This window comes from Hibiscus syriacus, unplaced genomic scaffold (genome assembly GCF_006381635.1).
Source record: "Hibiscus syriacus cultivar Baekdansim isolate YM2019G1 unplaced genomic scaffold, ASM638163v2 tig00116959_pilon, whole genome shotgun sequence".
NCBI classification, from domain to species: domain Eukaryota; kingdom Viridiplantae; phylum Streptophyta; class Magnoliopsida; order Malvales; family Malvaceae; genus Hibiscus; species Hibiscus syriacus.
Window position 1 is genome coordinate 2,170,963 of NW_024063485.1, and position 25,335 is coordinate 2,196,297.

A 25,335-nucleotide genomic window follows, 5' to 3' on the forward strand; every position below is an offset into this window, starting at 1 on the left:
CTCTGAAATTACCGCCGTGCGTGATTTTTGTCCTCCTTCCGTCGCCCATCCCCTGCTTCCATTGGTAGTATTTTGGTGTTAAAAGATTCGCCTTTGTGTTCTCATCTTTATATGGTTGAAGGGGATGCCAAAATATGGGCCATCGTCTTTGATTTCCATTGAAGTCGAGAACTATCTGTCTCCAAGGGGGATTTCAACAGGAAGACCGAACCCAGTACGCGTTTGAAGATTTCATAGAAATTTCCCGATTACGAAATACTAATACGTCAGGTGGAATTCTCTCTTTTCATTTCCTTTGTGTTTACTTTTCTGTAGATCGTTTCAATTATATGTTCTTTTTTCGATTCTGAAGAAACATAAATTCTTTTATTATATTATGAGAGGAAGGTTGTTAGGGTTATGATTTGTTTCTGATCCTTTTTTGCTTCTTTTTCTTTAGATCTTTTTAATTCTCCCATATTTGTTTGTTTCGGAAGAAACACAATTTCTTCCGAGAAAATTTTATAGTTGAGGATTCTTAGTTTTAGGTTGTTATTTTTTAATATTAAGTTCCTAACAAAGCACCATCAATCTGTCGAGAGTTTTTACTTCTGTTCGGATTTAAGGATCTAATACAGGGTAAGGTTACATATATAATTGGTTTATTTACTTTCAGTTTTGTTTGCGGATATCTTTTTGATAGTTTTATTAGAACTGGCTTTAGTTTATGTGTTTTTGACTTTGGACGTTAAAGAATTATTTTTAAATATGTGTGTTTCAGTTTTTTCTTAGATGACCTTGAAGGAAATGAAGGAGATCTTCACTTGCTACTTTGACTTGATTGTTTTTGAACATGTCTCCTTATTTTACTGTTTCACCAGATCTTTTGCATATATTGTCATGATTTTGGTGTAAAATAATTGGTCTTTGCCGCGGTCAATCATTTTTTTTAATCCAAAAAATTTGGCTTATCTAATTGGTAATGAAATTTGATGTTTATGAGGTATTTTGGTGGTTAGATCTACTGGGTATAGTTTCAAAGAAATGTTCAACTTAATTTTCCTTCTCATTAGAAATGAGAGGGAGGTTTTCAGAGGAATGCTTTTGTTGTTGTGTGATGTGTCCTGGAACTAATAGTTTGTTGTTGTTATGGAGATTAAGGCTTTAAGGCTTCTATTCTTGTAATTATAAAGATGAATATTTATAGAAACTTCTGGGTGTTTTTGTCTATTATAACCCATGGAATTATTAATGTTATTTGAGTTTGAGTTCTGATGATTGAATTTGTTCTTTTATTTTTTGTAGTTAAATACGTCAAGATGAGTCGTCCTCAGGAACCAAATCGCCATTTCTTCCATTTTGAAAATCATTTCCGTATGATATCGCCTAAGGGTTCTCAGTTGTCTCCAATACTTCTTTCTTTATTGAACACTTTTGAGGCCACCTTATCAGAGAGGCTAAAAAAAATTGTGCCTAAAGATAAGGGTGACATCCTCAGCTTGTCATGGATGAAATTGACAATGGAGTTACTTTATGAGATTCATTGTGACATAAAGAACCTGATAACTGAGCTTGATCTCCCTGTGACTGATTGGGATGAAAAATGGATGGATGTATACCTGGATATCAGTGTGAAGCTTCTTGATATCAGTAATGCTTTTACCTCTGAGCTTACACGGCTTATCCAAGGCCATCTCATGCTTCAGTATGTCTTGCATAAGTTGGAGTCCTACTCCCCAGAGCAGTTCACACGGGCCTCTTCCTCACTTGATAACTGAAAAGAGAACATTAGCTCTAAAAACCCCAGAATTGAAACTTGTCGGCCAATCTTGGACAACCTTTTGGAATCACTAAACTTGCCAAAAGTTAAGAACTCTTCAAAAGGAAAGGTGTTGATGTGAGCTATGTATGGAGCTAAGGTGGCAACTACATATATATGCAGTGTCTTTGCTGCTGCTTTCTCTGGTTCTTCCAAGCATTTGTTAGACTTAACTGTCCCTAATACATTACCATGGTCACAAGGGTTGGATAATCTTTCAAAATAAGTAGATATCTTTTTCAAAATAGTTTTGACAGGGCGTGATGTATTGCTTTGTAATCTAAGAAAGGCCGGTGATGCTGCCCCCAATTCGATGATGGGAAAAAATGTAAAAGAGAAACTTGTGAGGTGAATCATATGAATGTAATGAAGTTAAAACGTTATGTATACATATGGTTTAAGTATGAGACCTTCTGTTCTCTAACCAGTCGACATATACAATCGTTGGGTTATGCTAGTATTTAGTTTGTAATGTGGTGTATTATGATAATAGTCACTTGGTTGTAAATGTATCCTTGTTGTCCTATATTATAAGTTATATAAAAGGCTCATATTTCTTTGCAAATGTTCAGTACTTGCTATAAATTTTCATTCGCCTAGGATTTTTCCTACAATTAGACATGCATACTGTATGACAATGGATAACTGTTATAAATTCTTAGTGCATTTATTTCTTTTCAATTTGTAATATCTATGATCCTGCCACAATTGCATTGAATGTTTATAACATCTACTCTCTGTATGATCAATGGATATAATGCAGGAATGGCAATACAAACAACTATGATATGAATTTTTATATAAATAATTTTTATTTAAATATATTATCGATGAATTTTTATATAAATGATTTTTATTCAAATAATTAGAATTTCACTTGTTAAAAAATATAGAACAAGGTCAATTTGGTAAAATATACATTCCAGTAATCTTTTATTCCTTCAACCAAACACTGTAATCTTACATTATTGCCAAACAAACCAAACACAGTAATGTAACATTCCCAGTAATGTGTTAGGTAATGTTACATTCCGGTAATCCAATTCCCACTGGTAATCTTATATTCCGTGAACCAAACGCACCCTAGAAGCACGTACTACTGACACTTATTGACTCTAACTGCGGGTCCTAAGAAAGACTGAACCTAACACTCTGATACTACTATATGTAACACCCTAATCTAATTCGACCCAAAGCTTGAGGAATCAAGGCATAACAAGGAACCATCTAAGTGGCTAACCATTTTTTTTGAAATACTTTATTCGTATTAATCTTTTAAATCACAATTTAAAAATACGAGTATAGTAAGTTTACAAAAGTGGGGAGTTCCCAATAATACATCCCAAAATAGTGATAATAATAAATACATCAAAATAGAGTTACAACTCAAATACAGTTAAGGTAAATGAATAATACATTCCCACTAAAAATATCTAAGATGTATTCTACAACTGGTGAATATGAAACACGAATTAGTGATAAACTCCACGATGATCTTGCTAAGAACCTGCACACAAAAATATATTTTGAATGATGAACACACAAGCTTAGTGCCACACAAATAACTCTATTATACTTCATGTGTTCATCACATGAACATATTAACATGTATAATCATAAACAAACGAGAACATTAAACACATAAACATGGGTAGGCATCATGGTGTACTGGGAGGGTCACTTAGCATCTTGTGACTCGAACCCCTCTAGCCTACCTAAGGTACTTCATGTGAGGTACCTAGGGTTAGATCCAAGGTCATAAAGCATAGGAAATGTACACCCCGATGACTTACTCCTTGTGAGTACTGAGGACACATTCGCCTAAATAGTAATTTAAGTACCTCGACATTAACTTGGATATATTCAAATATTTTCTAACAAATAAAAAAATCATTGTATACTTACAAGTAACTCGAGTGTTTTCATCGTTTCCTGAACATCAAACAAAGACATAAGTTTTATGGAATATTACTTCATAACGTTATTATGTTATCACAAAATTATTCAATGTTTTCACTTGTAAGCTTTATTGAGAAGTTATGGTGATCCTTAACCCCTTCTTGAGTCTTTAACTCAAAATAAAGCTTCTTTTCCACCCCTAAGTGCTATAATATAGATATTTTTACATTCGATATTTTGGATAAGCCATGTTGTATCTATACCCCATGTGAAGTATTGGTACTATCCTTTTATGGTATCAATTCCACCCCTAAGTATTGATACCTAATTTACATTCAATGTTAGAAAAATTATACGAAATATTGATACTTGCATTTAGAGTATTAGTACTTATTCTTTGTGGTATCGATACTTCTTAGGCACTGATGCCAAATCTAGCTATTGAAATTTGTAACTTAGCGATGGTACTGATACCCTACCTTTGATATGGATACCTGAAGAACAATATCAATACTATATGAACAAAGTATCGATACTACACAACCAAAACACCTTGTTTTAGCTACCTAAATAACAATATCGATATTGTTCATCCGGTATTCATACTCAAAACCCATAAATACCCCGTTTCCCATGAAAAATTCACCCAACTCATCTTTTAAGCCACCTTAAGGTCCTGAAATGTTATTTAAAGCTTTTGAGAGTTAATGGAATCACAATAGATCATTTCTCATGATTTACTAACATCAAAGACATTCAAAACCATGTCCAATAAAAATATACACACATACTCTATGAATTCATACAAGCAACTCAAACTCGTAGAATTACCTACAAGTGGTATAGATAAGTTAAAAGTGTGTTTCCTTAGACCTAATTCGCTAGAAACAACCCAATGTTTAACTAAGTACAAGATTCTCCTTGAGTTTTCTCTTAGATATCTCTCTCACTTTTTTCTCTAATTACAAGCCTTAAAACTCAAACCCCACTAGAACCCCCACCATGGCCACCATGGCTACCATGGTCAAACCTCGAGGTTGAGATCTTGAATAAGAGCTCTAAGGGAGGATATTATGATTATTACCTTCACAAATTCGGACTAAAGATGTTGGAAAATAAAACTCTCACATTGTGCAACTTACAAGGAGAAAATGATGAAAGAAAGGAGGCGATGAAGAAGGCAAAAGAATGAAGCAAATGAGAAGAAGAATGATGCATGTTTTGTCCCTTTCTTAGTCATTGACATCCTCCAAATTAAAGGGAACTCAACCTTCGCAACAATAAAATGGTTAATTACCTCTTTGACCCCTCATTCTTTGGTCTTAAATCAAAAATACTTTTTTATGGTCATTTGGACTTCATTCAAGCCCAAACTAAACCAAACTTGGCTTTAAGTTTCCTAAAGACCTACTTTGTTCATCCAAAGCACACTTGGGCCAATCAGAAACTAATAACTCAAAATTCGGGACGTTACAATGATGACCCAGTGACTGACATACGCACTATAAATACTCCTAATTGAGTCTGGAAATGAGAATGGACTATCCATAATAGACCAAACCTCTTTCTTGTTCCTCACAATGATTCACTCTTTCTTTTTTTTTTCAAATATCAGCCAATGATCATTCTTTCACAGGTTTTGGGTCTCTACCCAAATCTAATGGAATAAATCATCAAAGCTAAAATAGAAGAGTGAAAATTAGAAACCCGACTTTGAGATATAAAGCAAAACACTACGCTGAAAAAGGTCTGAAACAAAACAAAAATGTTAACATCGTATCTAAAAAAACAGTTTAGATTCATCGAGCGAGAGCTCAACAATGTTTACCAAAATCCATCGATTGATCGTGCGATCATTATTTAAATTACAAAAGATAAAAGGATATATTACCTCATTCGTTGTCCTAATCGTTATAAATTCTACATAAAAATTAAACAAAATGATAAATTTCTCTTGGAATGTATAAAATGTTATAGACTAATAAAATAGACATGCAGTAGCCTTTCAAATTGAAAACTTTGATTTTAGCTCATAAAAACAATTTCAAATATTAAAACATACACATCTCCTAAACAAAATTGAAAATAGAAAACGTCAATATCACTTGAAGCATCTTTGGCTAGCGAAAGAAAAATAAATAAATTGGAACGAGTGAGCACTAACGAAAATTCGCCGAGAATCGAGCGAGTTTAACGTTTTATACTACAAGTTGACGAGGAAACTGAATTCTGTCGTGACAAAAACTACTGTTTCCCTTTCCCACTCGGAGGCCTAGTCTAATAGAGGTCACACAGTTCGCAAACGAGTTGACAAATGTTGGGATTTAGATTTGAATCTTATCTAATACCTTTTACAAGATATATATTCTATTAGTTCTTAGTTTCATTGACACTATTATTATTATAATCTGAAAATTATGAACTTGAACATGTTAAAACAAATAATTACCTTTAATTTAAAGTTACCGGAGTTATAAGTAGTTTTATATACTAAAAGTTACTATCATCTTTTTTATTTGTCTTGTGATATAATATTGTCTCTAAGATTTAAATTTAAATTTCTTCGTAAAAATTCAATACGATTTACCTTTGCAGTCAACATTAGTCGGTAGGTTCGTCCCCTCCTTTGCAACACAAAAGATGCCATTGACTTTAAGAACTTAGCTCTATAATCGCACTTTTCCAAAAAAATCTTAGCCAATTAAGGGCAAAATTATTCTAATAATGTGTAGGAAAAATATTTAGTCATGTAGGATGTAAAGAAAATTATTCTAGAAGTCGCTTGGACCATCCGATAATTTTTATAACACCACCCATTCCTGTTATAGTGCATGTATGAAATATGAAATAATGTGTTCCATACGAATTCCAATAAACACTATAATAAACACCCTATTTGAAAAAATAATTTTTCATACACGCTGTATAGCTAATTTTTTTCAACACATTATTCAAACAATTTTTCCGCCAAATAAGACCTGCGTATTACACTAGAGAAAAGGGAAATAAACAAAGAAGGATAAAAGAGAAAAGTTCTTGATTCATGATTAGGATGGTTGATCGAATGCAAGAAAACTTAATCAAGCTTAATAACTGGGATCTAAATAACGATCTTTAAGGGTAACTCGGTTGTGATAGTTTCTTTCATGACCAGAGATGGATCAAGAGCTTTTCAAATGCATACCTTGAAATCCGAATTTCTTCAATTAATTACTTATTTGCGTCTACCCTATTTAAAAATTTTATATTGTTAAATATGTATGCTCACTCAGAAAATTTTTATAAACTCCCTGTTAAAGAGGCTGAACACAAGAGAGAAGGAAGAAGACTGACAAAAAAATAATTTAAAAACAGAGAGAGAAGTATTTGGCAAAGGGAATTGTGATTTTATTTTTTATACCCTAATGTCAAAGAGAAAGGGGATATAAAAGGAGGAAGAAATAACATAATTTTCTCTAGGGGAAATGCATGAAGCATGCTATTTTTTGGGTTGTCGGGCATGAAGCACGTCGATCATTATATATAGCCGATAAGCATAGTGTACTCCGCTTGGATAATAAGCACGTCGCTTTCATTCTCTATTAGATAATCGAGCAAACCAAAGGCTGTTCCTATATAAAAATGATTGAAGTCTGAAATAGCACTCTTATTAATGCCTGGTATTAATATTTGTGGCGTATTGAACGACAGCTTGATTGTTGAATATATGTTTAATTGATATTTTTTTAACAAGAAACTTAGTTTTTATTGAAAAAAAAAAGTAAAATATAACAAAATCAATTTCAATATGAAAACCAAAAGGGTGTGAAGAAAATAAAATCAAAATCTTCCTTTGAATACTTATTTCATTTTAAAAAATAAACTTAGCTATTATTAATAATCTCCTTGTCCCTATTCAAAATTAGACATAATATTGACGTAGACGTGGAGATTGAGGGAACTAATATAATAGATTACTCCGCGAATGGTTCTAAATGTATTAAAAACTACCACAAAAAGAGAATCTAACAATATGAGACAGTCGACATTTTCTGATAAGAAGGTGTACTATGATGAATGCAACACAAAATGTCACACTATCATAACAATAGACAAAAATGTACTATTAAAGCCAAATAAGCAAAAATATTTTAAGAATATACTACAAGAAAGAAATCAAAACAAGAACTATGCTTATTCATATATTTAAATAGAAAAAAATCAAGCAAAAGAAAAAAAAGCATACATTAGGCCATCACTTCAACACATAAAAAAATATTAGAGAGTTACTGTAAAAGCTATGGCACCTAAATTTAAATTTATTTTGTTATAGGGTTGTCTACTTTTTTATATTTTATATTTTCGTTTACTATTTATGTTTTAAGTTTATAATTATCATTTTTAATAATATTGGTTATAAAGTTTAAAATATTTTTCTTTCCTTATTAATGTAATGTACATTACCATTGCTCGAAGAAGTTAATAAACTAAAGGGTAAATTACACCATTCATCACTGTATTTTACTCTCTTATTTCATTCATTGTATTTTTAATTTTTTTTTAATTTATTCACTGAACTTTATAGATTGCATTTTTAGTCACTCAATGATGATATGAATTATTTTATTATTTTTATATGCCATGTCATATTGTTATTAATATTTTAGTATTATATAAGATTATAATAAAAAAATTTAAAAATATTAAATTATACGCAAACCCTAAATTCCCAAATTATATCCTAAATCTTTAACCTCAAATTAAGATCCTCACCCTCAATGACATCGCCTTCTTCTTCCTAAACACCAATTAAAGTCCTCACCCTCAATGACAACACCTTCTTCTTCTTCCGTTAAATCTGTCATTCAACATTTGTTATCGGCCGGCGAGTAAGGAATGCTATGAAAGGTGTTCTATACTATACTACTTGGAACACAACAGCCACGTGGTATACATTTCCATTTTAAGATTTGGTGATTTGTCAAGTGAGGGTGTGGTGGGGATTATAATTTGAGCCACCGTCGATGAACCATCGTTGAGGCCGTTGACGAGCCATTATCCACCGGTGGAAGGATGAATCTGTCAAGGGTGAGTGTGGGCGGGATTGTAATTTGGGTTTAGAGTTTGAGATATAATTTAAAAATGTAGGGTTTGGATTTAAAATTTAAGAGTATAATTTAGAATTTTTAAATTTGTATTTTATTTTAATCATATATGATATTAAAATATGAATAAAAATATGACATGTCATATAAAAAATAATAAAATAATCCATGTCATAGTTGAGTGACTAAAAAAATTCAATTCTATAAAATTCAGTGAATAAATTAAAAAAATACAATGAACAAAATAAGAAAAGAGTAAAGTTCAGTACGAATGGTATAGTTTACCCTAAACTAAAATAGGTTTTAACGACTACTCGAGCTTTGAAAAGGTCTACGTAATGTCGGCTCAGTTAGCTTAACCTGTGTATTAAAGCAAAGCCAAAGCTGCTGATGAGCTTGTGGAATAACCGCAAGCTGAGGTAGACAGAAAGTTATGGATTTCATACCTAGTTTTATTTATTAGATTTCATACCTAGTGTTTTTAATAATATTTTTAAGCTTAAGAGTTACTTTTACCTTTTCAGTAGATTTAATTTATTATTTTTGTTCTTATAATATTTTTCACATCAATTTTTTCACACCCCAATTTTCTTTTGTTTTCAATTTGAAGTTTATTTAACTATTTTGGGGACCAATTCATGAAACTTTGAAAACTTGAGGTCAGTTTCAAAGTTTCAGGAAGCTCAAGGGCTTAAGGTGGAATTATTCTTTCATTTGTCTGCGAAAAAAATGTGTTTAGGATTGCAACCTTGGGGTTTCAAACCCACGTGCTACAACATGGTCACCCATGCCCTAGCTACTAGGCTATGGTGTTGTTTGCATAATTTTATAAACAAAATATCTTTTAAGTTATTTATTTGGGATTTTAAATCCCAAAGTTGATTTCCCCAGTTGAAAACAGAGAGAAATCCTTAAAATAAACATCCCCCAATTTTCCAACTTTCAATCGTCACCCCTCACCATTCGACCTCCATTCGGCCACTGTGATCATTATTGCCGTCATTGACATGTTCGCCATCCAGTCGCGACCAAAACCCTCAATCAGTTTGTCAAATGTCATCACCGTTTGCTGTGGATAGCATCTCAAAGCCTTGTCGAAGTTCTAAGTTGAAGCCTCGATTTTGTCATTTTCGACCAACCCCAAGCTCCGTTAGGCTCACCACCACCACTGACGGACTCATCGATGTCTTGCGACCAAAACCAAGTCGGTGGGTTGCTGCACCATAGTTGTTTTCTCTGCAACACATGTCGACACCATTTTTGGCCCGGGCAGGGAAAAGACCGATACCAACTCGGGGATTTTCTCTTTGAAAAATGTTTAAAAATGTGAGGAGTCGCCACCAATTATTTAAGGTGCCGATTGAGATACCGTGAAAATCGGGTGATTTTAATAAAATATTTTTCTTTTATCAAAATATCGAGTTTGAGGGTCTACAAAAATCCAGAAATCGGGTTCGGGAGTCAGTTACGCGTGGGGAAGGATTAACACTCCTATAAGCGCACAAAAATTGGTACCTAGTTGATTACCTTATATTCATAATCAGAAATTTTGAGTTTGATCTTTATTTAATTTGAAAATCATTATGGATGCAAAGTTGAAAATAATATTCGTTTATTGAGACCGATAACATTTGCTCTCAAGCGTAAATGCGAGAGATCAACTATTGTGTCTAATAACTGAATATTGTCTCGCTTTTAGAAAATCATGATGCGGTCTTTGAAAATGATGTCAACCGATTTCGAGAATCACCCGTAGTCATTCATTGAGCATAATTGCATGAGATGTACCATTAATTCCCTAATAAGTGAACATTGCCTTAGGTTTGAAAATAGAATGCAGTCAAACAAATTTTTATTTAATCCTAATTAAGCTAAGGCAAATTAAAGGTTTTTTTCTAGCTTAAGGTGTTAAATTATGAAATTAAAGGAACCTAGAAGCTCAAACCTAAAAATGTAGGCTCTAATATTAATCATATTTGATTTTAATAAATTATCGAATCGAATAATCGAGATGGTTTCTCGAGCATTTAGGCGAGGGTCAACTTGTATTATTCCCTAAATTTAAAGACTAATTTGAAAACTAACCTAAAGTGGAGGCTCTATTTAACCTATTTAATTATGTTAATTTTAAAGTTCTAATTGAAGTTCGGGGACTAAAAGGTAAAGATCTAAAATATCGAGTTCTAAAAGACTTAAAAGCTTAAGGACCTAAATTAATAATTTCTAAATTTAAGGACTAATTTTAAACCTAATTATAATCTAAATTATTAAACCTAAAGTTTTTTTAGAAAATATTACTTATTAATAAATTCTAAAACTCGAGCAATCGATTCGAGTAATCGAACATCTTATGCGAATACTCGACTCGAATTGCTCCCTAATTAAACTAGAGTGTCATCCGAATTTCTAAGTTCGATTCAAATATTAATCTAATTTAAAATTAAATCTAATAAGTTAAACTATGAAAAAAAAATTTAATAATAAAATTAATTAAAATAATAAACCAACATAAAATTAATTAAACTAATAAATCAACAAATAATAAAAAAAGTAAAAACAACATAAAATAAAAAAAACATCAATACAAGGACCTAATTGCATAAATATAAAATAACGATAACAAAAATGCAAGAAAATAAAATTAATAGCTAAATCAAAAATAAACAATGGCTAAATTAAAATAAATTAAAATTTAAAAGCTAATTCGAAATAAAATAAAAAGATGTAGGGATTAAAATGTAAAAACATGTTGGAATTAAATGGGCCTAAAAGAATTTTCACCAAAATAAATAAAAATGACAAATAAAAGGAGAAATATCAATTTTGGTCCATATAGTGACCGAAATGCAAAAACACAGGTAAGTTAGGGGGATTAAAACACAAATAAACCAAAAAATAACAATGTATGCACAGGAAAGGTCAAATATAAGTTTTGGTCATTTCAGGGACCAAATTACAAAAACATGGAAAACCTGTAGGGGTTAAACATAATTTTACCTATAACTTTCTCTATAAATACCAACAAATTTTGTTTTTCAAATCATTTTCAGCCAAACTAGAAAAAAAACTTAAGGTGCTCTCCCCACCCCCGACCAGCAGTGGGTTGGCCACCTTGAGCCCTTCTGGCCGTCGTCTGGCCACCGCATCGTCTATCATACACGACGGTCAGAAAACCTAAAACTGAGAGAGATTTGCAAGGATATTTGAGTACTTTTTTTCTATTCTCATGTTGGAATTGAATCATCGCTTTAGCTCTCGGCTTAAAAGAAAATTAGCGAAGCAAGACAATAGTCATAATTAGCATTAAAATAAAAGCTTTAAAGTAAAAATAAAGAAATGCGAGTAAAAGAAAAAGGAAGAAGTCTTATAAAAACAAAAATGAAGAACTTTAAGATTCGAATGATCAATGTTTACGCTAACCCTAGGAGGTATTTATAGCCTTCAAAAACCTTAGAAATGTTAAAAATAATCCTAAGGAAGTACAAAAAGATAAATCCTTGAAAGATAATTCCTAAACTTGAATTTAAAATGCTTGAAATGCTCCAGCCGTCCATCTATCTTCTAGAATTTGTTGACTGGACCTTCTAGAAGTTGCTGACTCATTGTCACGTTAGCATTTCATGCCCAAATTCATACCCACTGTTCCAACCTTGATTCCATAACAAAAAATGCAGTTTCCATGCATTTTAAGCACGTTTTCCAAAAGTCATTGGCCTACACAGAAATCATGTAAAAATGTCCAAATCAGCAGTAAAGATGAATAAACAAGGAACATTTAAGCATAAAAAGTAGCACAAAATAAAAACTAGTCAAATTCTGCTTCACTTGTCCAATGCTTGTCCTCAAGCATTTCTCAGTCAACATGCCAAAATTATAAGTTGTCATTCTCTAATTCACATCATGCATTAATCTTCCAATGAACCAAAATCAAGCAATTAATTGAAATAAGGAAACAATCAAGCAAGTGGCAAAGCTAGGAAATAATTTAAGGCAAAACAAAACATTCCAATAGCTCATTAATCTCATGATGCAAAACTCAATACCCTCACAAGGGATTCACTCATTCCACTCGAAGTGTTTAAGGACAAAGAAAAGCTCAAGCCAAAATAAGTTAAAGCATTACCATAAGCTTGTGATTAAATTCAATCTTCACTACTTTAATTGAATAAGATGCAAAAGTCAAGAGGTCTTTGAATCGGGTTGTAACATGGCTAAGGTATGGGAAGGGAAAAAGGCCGAAAAGAAATGGTTTAAGTTGCCAAGACAAAAGTTCAAAGAGATTCAAAACAATCCACGAATTAACATGAAGCTCAAAAAATAGAACAAGGAAAAAGAATAGATGAAAGGCAATTGAAACAACCAATTTTTCCTTCTTTTTTCTTTTCATTCGAACAAATGGTATATTTTTCTTTTATTTTCACTGTTCAAAACAATACATTGTTCACTTCTTTTTCTTCTTTATTTCGAAATTTCTTTTTTTCTTTTTTTTTCAACGAGAAGAATTTCTTTTTTTTTTTTCGAACATAAAATTTTCTTTTTTTTTTTGGAACAAGAATGATCTCGAGTCTCGACAAGGGTATGAAAAAGAGGGGATATAAAAGAAAAGGCTTTGCGTTGAATTAGATGAGGTGAAAACCAAACAAAAGGGAAAATCGACTCAAACATGGTTCACTAAGGGATAAACAAAAGGGTAGGCTTTTTAGGTAGTGAAAGGTTAATCCTAATTTCCTATATCATTCAAACACATCAAATTCATGCATGTAGTCTCAACTAGCATCAAACCACATGTTCTAGAATGCAAAAAAAGCTCGGCACACACAAAGAAACAAAGAGCAAGAACGAAACATGTATGCTCAACTAGGCTCAAAGCTCACAAAAATAGGTTTAATGTATTAAATCTAACATCAATTCAACCAGTAAACCATGGAATATAAAAAATTTCATGAAATATTCACTAGCTATGCCAATTAACGATCATACACCCAATGTTCAACTCAAAGAAAAGTTAAAGAATTCATCAGAAAAGATTAAAGTAATCAAATAACTACAAGAATAGGAAACAAAAAACTCAACATATCAAGATCAAAATTTCTTAAGTTCAATCATTCCACAAACAAGGCGAATTCAACATGCAATCCCCCTCACTTAAACCATTTTGTCTGCAAACATAAATTAAAATATAAAGAAAAAGAGAGAAAAAAGGAATACTTGCCGATCTAGTGGCGACCGTGGCCGCGACTGCGTTGAGATGAACTGCTGTAGAGCAGAATGTCCGATCGAGAAGCCACCAGAAGATATACTAAAATTTTTTGCAAAACAAAAATTAAGGAAAGAATAGATAATTCCAAGATTTTATTCTAAAAGAAGTAGACTCAAGAAAAGAACTAAATCAAGCATTATCATTTTATCTATTTTTCCCCTTTTTGTTCTCTTACTATTCGAACCAAAACTGTACTGTTTTTTTACTGTTAGAATAGTTTCACATTTTCTGCACTATTTTTATGCTCATTTAAATATGTGCTATATATTTTTTGCAATGTTCTGTTCGAACTTTTCTATACAGTTCGAACCAAATCTATTTTTTTCTCTACACTGTATTTTTCCTGCACCACACTGTTCAAATTTGTTGTGTATTTTTTTGCACTGTTCGAATCAAATCAATTTTTTCTGAAATATTCGAACAATGTATTTTGAAATTCTGCTTCCCTATTTTTTCGAAAAGATTCTTCCTTTGTTTGCTGCCACACGATCTCTTCAAGCCTTGGGGTCAGGTTTTCGCCATTTTTTAGCTTTCAGTTCGAACAATTATTGATTCCATATTGCTTAAAATTCAAGTCATAATAACGAGGTACCTAAGAAATTAAAAATTAAAACAAACAAAATGAAGAACGAAATTAAATAAAAATGAAAAATCGAAAACAACTGAAACAAATTAAATCAAATACGGGTTGTCTATCATAAAGCGATATTTTTAACTTCGTTAGCTCGACGACCTGTTTCAGACTACATGTTCAGCGACAAACACTTCCATTTTATTTCTTTATTCCAACTAAGAAATTCTTTGTGAAATATTTGAATATTATCATAAAGATTTCTTCGAATATTCCTAGGTTTTAAAATCTTGTCGAAAGGAATGGTCGCCAATACATCTCCTTTACCAAAAATTGGTTTCTTTTTACAATCCCACAATGGTTTCGACTTTATTTTCGACACCTGCAAAAAGGAGAGTAGATCTTTAGACTCGGATTGAACTAGAAGCAAACCAGATTCTTCAAAAAAAACATTTTTTAATTCCATGAATTTGTCTTTTTTATCTTCCGATTTCCTGCATAAATCATCAGAAAATTTATTTCCCATAAATTCATCAACTGAGGGTTTAATAATATCGACAAAATTTAAACTGACGGAATTTTCAAAAGGTTGCATCGCTCTATAGACGTCAAAGTCTACCACCTCGCCATTGAATTCCATCGTCAACATACCACTTTGTTCATCGATATTTGTATTCATAGTGCTTAGGAAGGGTTGGCCTAGTAGTATTTTAGAACAAGTATTTTTCAAGTCGTTTTCCATGTCAACGATGTAGAAGTTAGCAGGAAAGATGAGAAAATTGACCTTTACTACGATATTTTTAGCACTACCTCCGGGTAGATAACAAAACAATCCTCTAACTGAATTGTCACTCTTGTTTCCTTCAAAGCTTCGTTAGTAATCATTTTATAAACGGAAAGGGACATAACGTTAATTGAAGCTCCTAAATTACACATTGCACGCTTAATTGAAAAATTACCTATTTTAAAGGTATGTCGAACATACCTTGATCTTTCATCTTTGGTGAAAGTTTCTGGGTTAAAATCGGAGAAACATGTTTTCCCAGATTTATTTTTTTGTAATCGATCAGTTTTCTCTTCGTGGTGCAAATTTCCTTTAAAAATTGAGCATACCTCGAGACTTGGCGGATAACTTCAAGGAGATGTTTGTTAACTTGTACTTTCTGGAACACTTCTATAATTTCTTTTTCTTTAGCTCTTTTATCACGCCTCATAAGTCTTGAGGGAAATGGTGGTGTGACTTCATGGGAAGGGGAATAAGGAGAAGGTGTGATCTCATGGGAAGAATAAAAATGAGGAGTACGAGATGAAATTGTACCTTGATTATCGAAAAGTGGCATTTCTTTTTTAGGATTTGCGTCATTCTCCTCTAGGACTTTGGGATTGATAATGGTTTCGCTTCGAAGGGTAATTACACTAACATTTTCCTCGTATTCAATTCCATTTGAGAAGGTTATCTTTCTCGTGATTCAAGCCTTCCCACAGTTTGAGCCAATTGACTCACTTGCTTATCTAACTCTTCAAAACGTGATTCAATTCAATTTTGAAATTTCTCTTAGAAAGTGACTAACTCTTCCTAAGGAGCGACTAATTTCTCTTGGGAAATCACCAATTTCTCCATCATCACCTTCAATAATATCTTTTGTGTTTGTTGAAGTGGGGGTGGCCTCAGATGAAATGTCACTTTGAGTTCTGTGCATAATTGAAATTTGGGTGATCTCGCCACCCTGGATTTTATGTGTTTCCATACGGATTGTACGACCTCTAGGGAAGTCCTAAAAAGTTTCCTACAATGATGACTTCTACGTTACCTCCTTCTTACAATATCGGGAAGTAGTCCATCGGATGATCCAACATTGTGCATATCCCGCTGGTTTTTGTTACTTCGAATTTTTCAGCAACAAGTGCATTAACCACTTCAGTTAATTTATCTAATTTGTTTTCAATGGAAAAAGTACTTATCTCGTGAACCCGTCGGCTAGGTTCACTTGAAAACAGTTGAACATTAGCTGTCATTATCAAAATTAATTCTCTTGCTATTGTCGAGGTCATGTTTATGAGAGCCCCTCCACTAGCGGTGTTGATCATCTTCATTTCTGTGGGAAGAAGCCTTCGTAAAAATATTGCAGTAATGTTTGCTCGTTTAATTCTGTTAAGAGAAACTTATGCAAAGTTTCTTAAAACGCTCCTAGTAGTCATATAAATTTTTTTCTGGCTTTTTCGGATTGAAAGAATTCTCCTTCATAACTCACTTACTTTGGTAACTGGGAAATATCTATCAAGAAAACTTCGACTCATGTGAGCCCATGAATTAACTGAGTTTGGAGGTAAGTAAAGTAGTCATTCCTTAGCTGAATCACCTAGGAAAAAAGGGAAAGCTATAAGTTTTATATGATCTTCAGAAACTCCCTATGGTTTCATTCTAGAGTAAACCATTTGGAATTCCGTCAAGTGTTTGTGTGGATTTTCATTAGGAAGACCGCCTAAAGTGGGAATTAGATTAATAAGCCCCATCTTCAATTAGAACGAAACATCGCCTTTAAGAAATTGTTGAAAACATTTTGATATTTCGATATAACAAATTAAGTTAAATGAATTTTAAGATTTCCAAATGATTTTCTAAGTATATTCGATAGAATTATTCGAATATCAAAACATTACTCCAAATCTTTCAAAGATCATTTTTAATCCTTACTCAAAGTGTAAAATTAAGTTTTAAACTTAAAACAATATCAAAATAATTTTACAAAGTATTTCGAACCATTTCAAAGCCAAAAATTCCAGATTGCTTAGAGGGAACCGATTCCCCCTGAATGGTTTGGCTCCGAGAATTCCAGTATGCTCGGAGGGAACCGATTCCCCCCTTGTATAACGGTCGAAATATTTGAATTTTACACTTAGGGAACCGATTCCCCATAGGGGGTACCGATTCCCCCCACGCTCTAAACTGTTTTATTAATTGTTTTCACACTAAAACGGCTATATTATTTTCTCTAATCATCCCCAACGTTCAGAAGTGATTCAAGGTGTATTTAAGCAAGCTTAGAAGCCATTGATCAATAACAAGAAACATCAAGCAATTAGAATCAAGAGAGAATCAAAGAGAAATCATCAAACCTCAAGTTTGAGCATTTCAAGCCTATTTTTCATTCAATATTCATTTTGCTTTCAAGAACACTTATTGTGCTCAATTGTATTTATTCTTGAGTGTTCTTTCTTTGTTCTAGAATTGTGCAAACATATTTACCTTGTGAGGTTTTTCTTGTAAGTTTGCAAATTTGTATTTCTCTTTGAGAAAAGTGTGTTCTCAAGAATTGGGTATATTCTTGAGGGAGTTGTAAGGTTATCTCTTTGGCCTCAAAAGAAAGAACAAATTAGTGAATTTGTTGGAAAATCCTTAGTGTGGATAGCTAAGGTAGTGGACGTAGACTTTGGTTGATAAAGTCGAACCACTCTAAATCGCTGTGCAATTTCTTTTAATTTTCTACAAAAGCTTCCACAAAAATTTTTATTGCCAATTCACCCCCCTCTTGGCCGATTCAGTCAATCGATTAACTCAACAATTGGGATCAGAGCCTAACTCATTTGAAGGTTTAATCGCCTCTTGAGTCGATTCGGGAAGAGTTATATCAATAATCAAAGTCATCAATGGCCTCCGCTTCAAACTTCGACTCCGGTCTCGATTCGATGCCCGTCAACAAGCCTCCTTTCTTCAATGGAGCTAACTATGCCTATTGGAAGAATAGAATGATGTACTTCATTCAAGCAAGTGACATGGGAGCATGGAATGCTGTAGAAGAAGGATACATCAAACCTCTTACTCATCCAAGGTTGTAGAGTGAAGGAGAGACAAGAATGTTCCAGCTCAACTCCAAAGCCATCCATATCATTTTTTGTGCTCTTGGACCAGATGAATACGGAAGAGTTTCATCGTGTACAACCGCCAAAGAAATATGGGACAAACTTCAAGTCACTCATGAAGGTACCGATGAGGTAAAGAAATCTAAAATTAGTATTCTAACGCATATCTATGAAAATTTCAGGATGAAACCAAATGAAGATATCAAAGCTATGACGGATAGATTTTTCAACGATTGTCAATGGTCTCAAATCATATGGAGAGATCATTTCAAATGAAAATCTTATGAGGAAGTTAGTCTACTCCCTCCCAAAATCGTGGCAATCAAAGAAGACGGCAATCATCGAGTCTAAGGACTTAACGTCCTTAACTCTTGAAGAGCTAATTGGGTCACTCCTCACTCATGAAATGATGCTCGAAGATGAGGTGGACCTCGACAAGATTGACGAGACACCAAAGGAGAAGGAGAAGAAGAAAAACATTGGAGTTGCTCTCAAATCCATAAAAAATGAGAGTGATTCGAATGACGATGACGATGACGAGGAAATGGCATTGTTTGCCAAACGGTTCAGAAAAATGATGAGACCTTATCGAGGAAGAAAATTCAAACGAAATGAAGGCCTCAAAAATTAGCCGAAAGAGAAGGACCCAATCATTTGCTACGAATACAAAAAGCCAGGGCATGTCAAATATGATTGCCCACAATTGAAGAAAAAGGGCCAATCAAAGAATAAGCACATGGTTCATGTGGCTACATGGAGCGATGAAGAAAGTTCCGATGAAGAGGAACAAGTAGTAGCTAACTTGTGCTTGATGGCATTTGGGGAAGATTCTAAGGTAACCTCTAACTCATCCGATTTTGATGATTTATCCTATGATGAGTTATTAGAGGAATATAATGGGTTGGCTTCGGATTATGAGAAATTATTTTTAAAATATAAAAATGATGTTTCAAAATTGAAAAATGAAAACAAACTCATATCCAAAACCAACAACGATCTTGAAAGTAAAATCAAAGATTTGCAAATCAAACTAGAAGATTTGAAAGAAAAATTTAGATTTGCAAAATTACTTTCAAAGATCAATGATGATCATCAAAAGAAAATTGATGATCTTAAAACTTCTTTTGATAAAGTTGGAACAAAACATTTTGAAAAAGGTGGAAATTCAAAATCCAACTTTGTTAGAAAAAGTTTTAGAAACTACAATCATAGAGGTCCCCCAAAGAACCTCTAATGGAAAAATCGTTAGAAGTATGTGGGTTCCTAAAGAACTCATTACTACTAAAGATAAAAATATCCTACACAAATGGATACCTAAGGGGTCTAGGATTTTGGAAACTAATGAATATGGACCCAAAAGAATTTGGTTACCAAAAATCAAAAATTAATTTATGTTTGTAGGGAAAGGAGCATTGCTACAAGGCACGGGAAACAAATTCAAATTCATGGTACCTTGATAGTGATGCTCAAGACACATGACCGGAGACAAAGCCGATTCATTGAGCTTAACGCCAAAAATGGAGGAGAAGTGACTTTTGGAGACAATTCAAAAGGTCACATTGAAGGTATTGGTACAATATGTAACCTTTCCATACAAATTAAAAATGTTTTATATGTGAATGGATTAAAGCATAATCTATTGAGTATTAGTCAATTATGCGATAAAGGATTCATGTCTTATTTGAAATTAATGGTTGTAAAGTCATTGACATTGCATCTAATGGATTATGCTTGTTGGTCATAGAATAGGAAACATATATATGGTGCATTTAGATTCTTTGATAACTAATTTATGCCTAGTTGCTAAGGATGAACATGATAGTGGTTATGGCATAGGAGATAGGACATGCTAGTATGAGTGTTTTACAACGGTTATTCAAGGAGACCTAGTAAGAGGGTTGCTAAGCTTAAATTTGATAATGATAAAATCTGTGATGCTTGTGCTAAGGAAAACAAAAGCGAGTTTCTTTTAAATCCATAATGATGTATCAACTAGTAGAGTTTACAATTAATCCATTTAGATCTTTTTGGGCCAACTAGAACTACTAGCTTGGGTGGAAAACAATATGCATTTTTCTTGGTAGATGACTATTCTAGATACTTGGGTTCTATTTTAAGTACTAAGATGAAGATTAGAACAATTCATCACGTTTTCAAAAGTAATCCAAATGAAAAAGGTTACTCATAACTAGTTAGGTGATCATGGAACTGAATTTGAAAATCTTGGATTTACAGAATTTTGTAACTCTAACGGTATAGCCATAATTTTCAGCACCTAGAACCCCTCAACAAAATTAGCCATAATTTTTCAGCACCTAGAACCCCTCAACAAAATGGAGTTGTTGAGAGGAAAAATCGAACTTTAGAAGAAATGGCTAGAACCATGTTTTGTGAAAATAATTTGCCAAAATATTTTTGGGCGAAAGCCACAAATACCGCTTGTTATGTTGTAAATCGAGTAATGATTAGGCCAATTTTTAAAGAAAACTCTATATGAAATTTTCAAAAATAAAAAGCCTAACATTGGTTATTTTCATCCTTTTGGATGTAAATGTTTTGTTTAAACAACGGTAAAGAAAACCTTGGCAAATTGATGCTAAAAGTGATGAAGGAATTTTTCTGGGTTATTCCTTAAATTCTAAAGCCTATCGTGTATTTAATAAAAGAATTTTAGTTGTAGAAGAGTCTATACATGTTGTTTTCGATGAAATCCCTTCGAGGAAGGATCTTGTGTGAATGATGATGTAGGTGTTATAAATACAAATGACGTTAGACATGACGTTGGAGAACCATCATCAAAGGAAGGAAAGAAACAAAATGAGGAAACTCATGATCCTCTTGAGAATCCAACCATTGAAGAAAGGGAAGTATCTTATCTAAGAGAGTACAACTATGTCAAGGATGGTGAAATTATAGGTGATCCATCCAAAGGGGTAACAAATCGATCTTCTCTTAGAAATATTTGTAATTATGTTGCATTTATCTCATGCATAGAGCCTAAGAATATTAAAGAAGCATTAAATGATGAACATTGGATTATGTCTATGCAAGAAGAGTTAAATCAATTTGAGAGAAGTAAAGTATGGACATTAGTTGAAAGGCCTAGTAATAATCTACTGTAGGTACTAGATGGGTATTTAGGAATAAGCTTGATGAGAGTGGTATATAGTGAGAAACAAGGCTAGACTTGTTGCTCAAGGGTATACTCAAGAAGAGGGCATAGACTATGATGAACATACGCTCTCGTAGCTAGGATGGAAGCAATTAGAATGTTATTAGCATTTGCATGTTTCAATGAATTTAAATTATATCAAATGGATGTTAAAAGTGCATTTTTAAATGGTTTTATAAAAGAAGAAGTGTATGTGGAACAACTTCCAGGTTTTGAAGATTCAAATTTTCCGGATCATGTTTTAAAATTGACAAAAGCTCTTTATGGTTTAAAGCAAGCTCCTAGAGCTTGGTATGAAAGATTGTCAAATTTTTTAATTGAAAAAGGTTTTTCAAAAGGGAAGGTTGACACTACATATTTTTGAAGCATAAAGGTAAAGATTTATTAGTAGTTCAAATTTGTGATGATATAATATTTGGTTCTACTAATGATGTTCTTTGCCAAGAATTTTCTAAGCTAATGTAAAGTGAGTTTGAGATGAGCATGATGGGGGAGCTCTCATTTTTCTTGGGACTCCAAATCAAGCAAAGAAAAGATGACATCTTCATCAATCAAGTAAGTACGTCAAAGATATGCTCAAGAAGTTTGGACTGGAAAATGGGAAACCCATGACACTCCAATGAGCTCTTCAACAAATCTTGATTAGATGAAGGAGGTAAATGTATAGATGTTAAATTATATAGGTCAATGATTGGATTTACTAGCTGTTATTTAGATAATATTTAAGGATACTTAAGGACACTCCTAGTTTAGGACTTTGGTATCCTAGAGACTCTAGCTTTAGCTTGCATGCTTTTTTGATGCGGATTATGGAGGATGCAAATTAGATAGAAAAAGCACCTACGGTACTTGCCAATTCCTTGGAAATATACTAATTTCTTGGTTTTCAAAGAAACAAAATTGTGTTGCATTATCTACCACTGAAGCCGAATACATTTCAGCTGGTAGTTGCTGTAAGTTTTATGGATGAAACAACAACTTTTTGATTATGGAATTGAAATAGGTACCATTCCTATCAAGTGTGACAATACTAGTGCTATTTTTCTCACTAAAAATCCCATCCAACACTCTAAAACTAAGCACATTGAAATAAGACATCACTTTATTAGAGACCATGTCACTAAGGAAGATGTAGTTCTAAAATTTGTTGATACTTTGCACCAATTAGCGGATATCTTTACAAAACCTTTAGACAAGGAACAATTTTGGACACTTAGGAGAGAATTAGGTTTGACCAACCTATCTTCACTGAGTGTTTAAAATAATTTTAGCACTTTTAATAATAAATGAAAAATACTTATAATAGTAATTTTTGATTGCATTCATTGCTATTAGTTAGGGGGAGTTTATGATTCTTGATGAAAAAATTAATTTTATGTTCAAAAATCGTTTAAAGATTAATTGAATTGTTTGAACATGATTAATTTTCAATATATGAGTTGCTAATACCACTAGAGGAAATTAATTTAGCATTTTGGGTGTTTAAAATCGGATTTTAGCATTTTGGTGTAGAGGGAACCGATCCCCCTTGAGGGAACCGATTCCCCCTTTGAAGGGGAACCGATTCCCCCCACAGGGGAATCGATACCCCCTGGGGTTCTGGTTATACACGGGCAGAACCCTTATTTTTACTCAAAACCCTCCTTTCTCTTCACGCCGTTTCTTCCCTCAACTCTCTCCTTATCTCCATTCTTGCCTCAAATCATTGATTTTAATCAGAATTCACTTCAAATATCATCTTCTAAACTTGCAATCATCATTAAAATCGTGCAAACAACATCAAAATCCACTCAATCTCATCCTTCAAGGTAAAATTTTCTAAACTCCCTATTTTATTGATTTTGAACATAAGACTTGTTTTAATTAGTTCTAGGATGAACTTTAGATCGGCCATTGATTGTTTAGTGATTAGAAACTAGATATTACAACCAATTTCATCAAAAACACAAGAATTTTCCAAATTTTTTAAAAATTTTCGAAATTAAAAAAAATGTTAATTTTCAAATTATTGTGTTTTGATTAAATTATGCTGTTGTTATGAAAACTATACATATATTGTTTCTCAAAACCATATTTTTCAAAAGTTTTTCAAAAACTTTGCCCATTAGGATGATTTAGAGAACCTGAAATATTGAGGACTCAATTGAGTTTGGGATTGATTAAATTACATACATGTGTTTTCTAAATTGCAGGTTATCAATTCTATTCTGATTTCCTAAACCATGTCAAATCCTAAACGTGCTAGGTCATCATCTAGTCGCTCACACCGTCAACCAAATCCACCTCCAAATCCTCCTCAAATTCCAATTTCTAATCCTAATCCCATTGATCCTAACTTGACTATCCAAAATTCGTGTTTCAATCATCCTGGTCCTAGAAATCATCATTTTTGGTATTATCAATATTTCGACTCTTACAAAATCCGGGAAAAACGTATTCCTTCTCGTCAAGCTAGTTAGCTATCAATTTTAAATATCTTCCTCTTTACAAGAGTGGAAATTTGATAAACTCTTTGACCTTGAACCCATCGTTTACCATCAACTTGTTCGTATTTTCTATTCTAATGCCGTTTGTGTTAAAAACCAAACTGAAACCGAAACCATAGGAATTCGTTCCTACCTCCTAGGACAATTCTTATATATTGACTCGACTTACATAGCCAATACATTCGGACTAGATAATGATGGTATTTCAAATGAAAAATAGGTTTTAGGATCTCGTTATAAAAGAAGGGATAGTGCAAGTGTCTTAGACCTTCATGAACGTTTTCTTCATCTAATGATTTCTTGGTGGTTTCGACCATCCGGAGGTCGTTATTCTACTCTTAGAGCCTTAGATCTTTGGTGGTTACATTTGTTTCGAAAATAATATTAAAATTAACCTACCTCAGATTATTTTTGCTGAAATTGTTGAAACCGTAAATCTTGTTCCTAACAAGAAACTCTGTTCATCTCTTGTTTACGGTTGCATTTTGAGTAATCTGTTTTCCAAAGCTGGGCTTAGAGTCAGTCTAGATGCCGTTTTCCCCTTAAGAAACAAATTAACCTTCTTTCCTTAACAAGAGCGGGATGGATTAAGGATAAGGAAATCGGTGAATGGGTTCGATCTTCTGCAAATACTCCGGGAGCTAGTTCTTCACAAGCTCCACCCGAAGCTGACGAAGATCTCGAGCTTGAGCAATTAATGCGAGACATCGATGAAGCCGAAGATGAGCCTGAGCAGCCCGAGGAGCAGCCCGAAGAGCAAAGACAACAACAAACGCATTAAATGCCTCCATATTTCCAATCCTTTATGGAGACATTCGATTTTCGATACGCTACCATGGATTCACTCTTTTCTTCTATAGAGTCCCACTTATCCACAATGGGAGCTCAACAATTAGAAATTCTTTGGGAGATGCGTGCAAACAATGAAGCAACCAACGCGCGTATTAATGACCTCACTCATGAAATGGCCGCTATGCGAGCTCGTTTTCCTCCTCCTGATCCTGATATGTGATTCTATATTTTGCTTTGAACTCCAAACTTCTTGTTTTAACATTTTTGAATATTTTGGAATGTTTGAATTTGTGGATTGATTGACTTTGAATTTGTTTGGATTTATGAATGGTTAGAAATTATCTATTTGGTGTGATTAAATTTATTCATCATTGCATCATTTACTTCATGATTAGATATATGACCAATTTTG

At 33.1% G+C, this 25,335-nt stretch overlaps 1 long non-coding RNA gene and 1 pseudogene across 1 annotated transcript; both read left to right on the forward strand.

Moving 5' to 3' along the window:
• The first annotated feature begins 334 nt into the window (after positions 1-334).
• LOC120189775 lies at positions 335-14,755 on the forward strand. Its single transcript, XR_005522554.1, has 4 exons — positions 335-530; positions 8,717-8,719; positions 14,504-14,514; positions 14,745-14,755. It is a non-coding gene; the product is annotated as an uncharacterized LOC120189775 (long non-coding RNA).
• Positions 555-2,397, forward strand: LOC120189774 (annotated as a pseudogene).
• Positions 14,756-25,335: the final 10,580 nt, after the last annotated feature.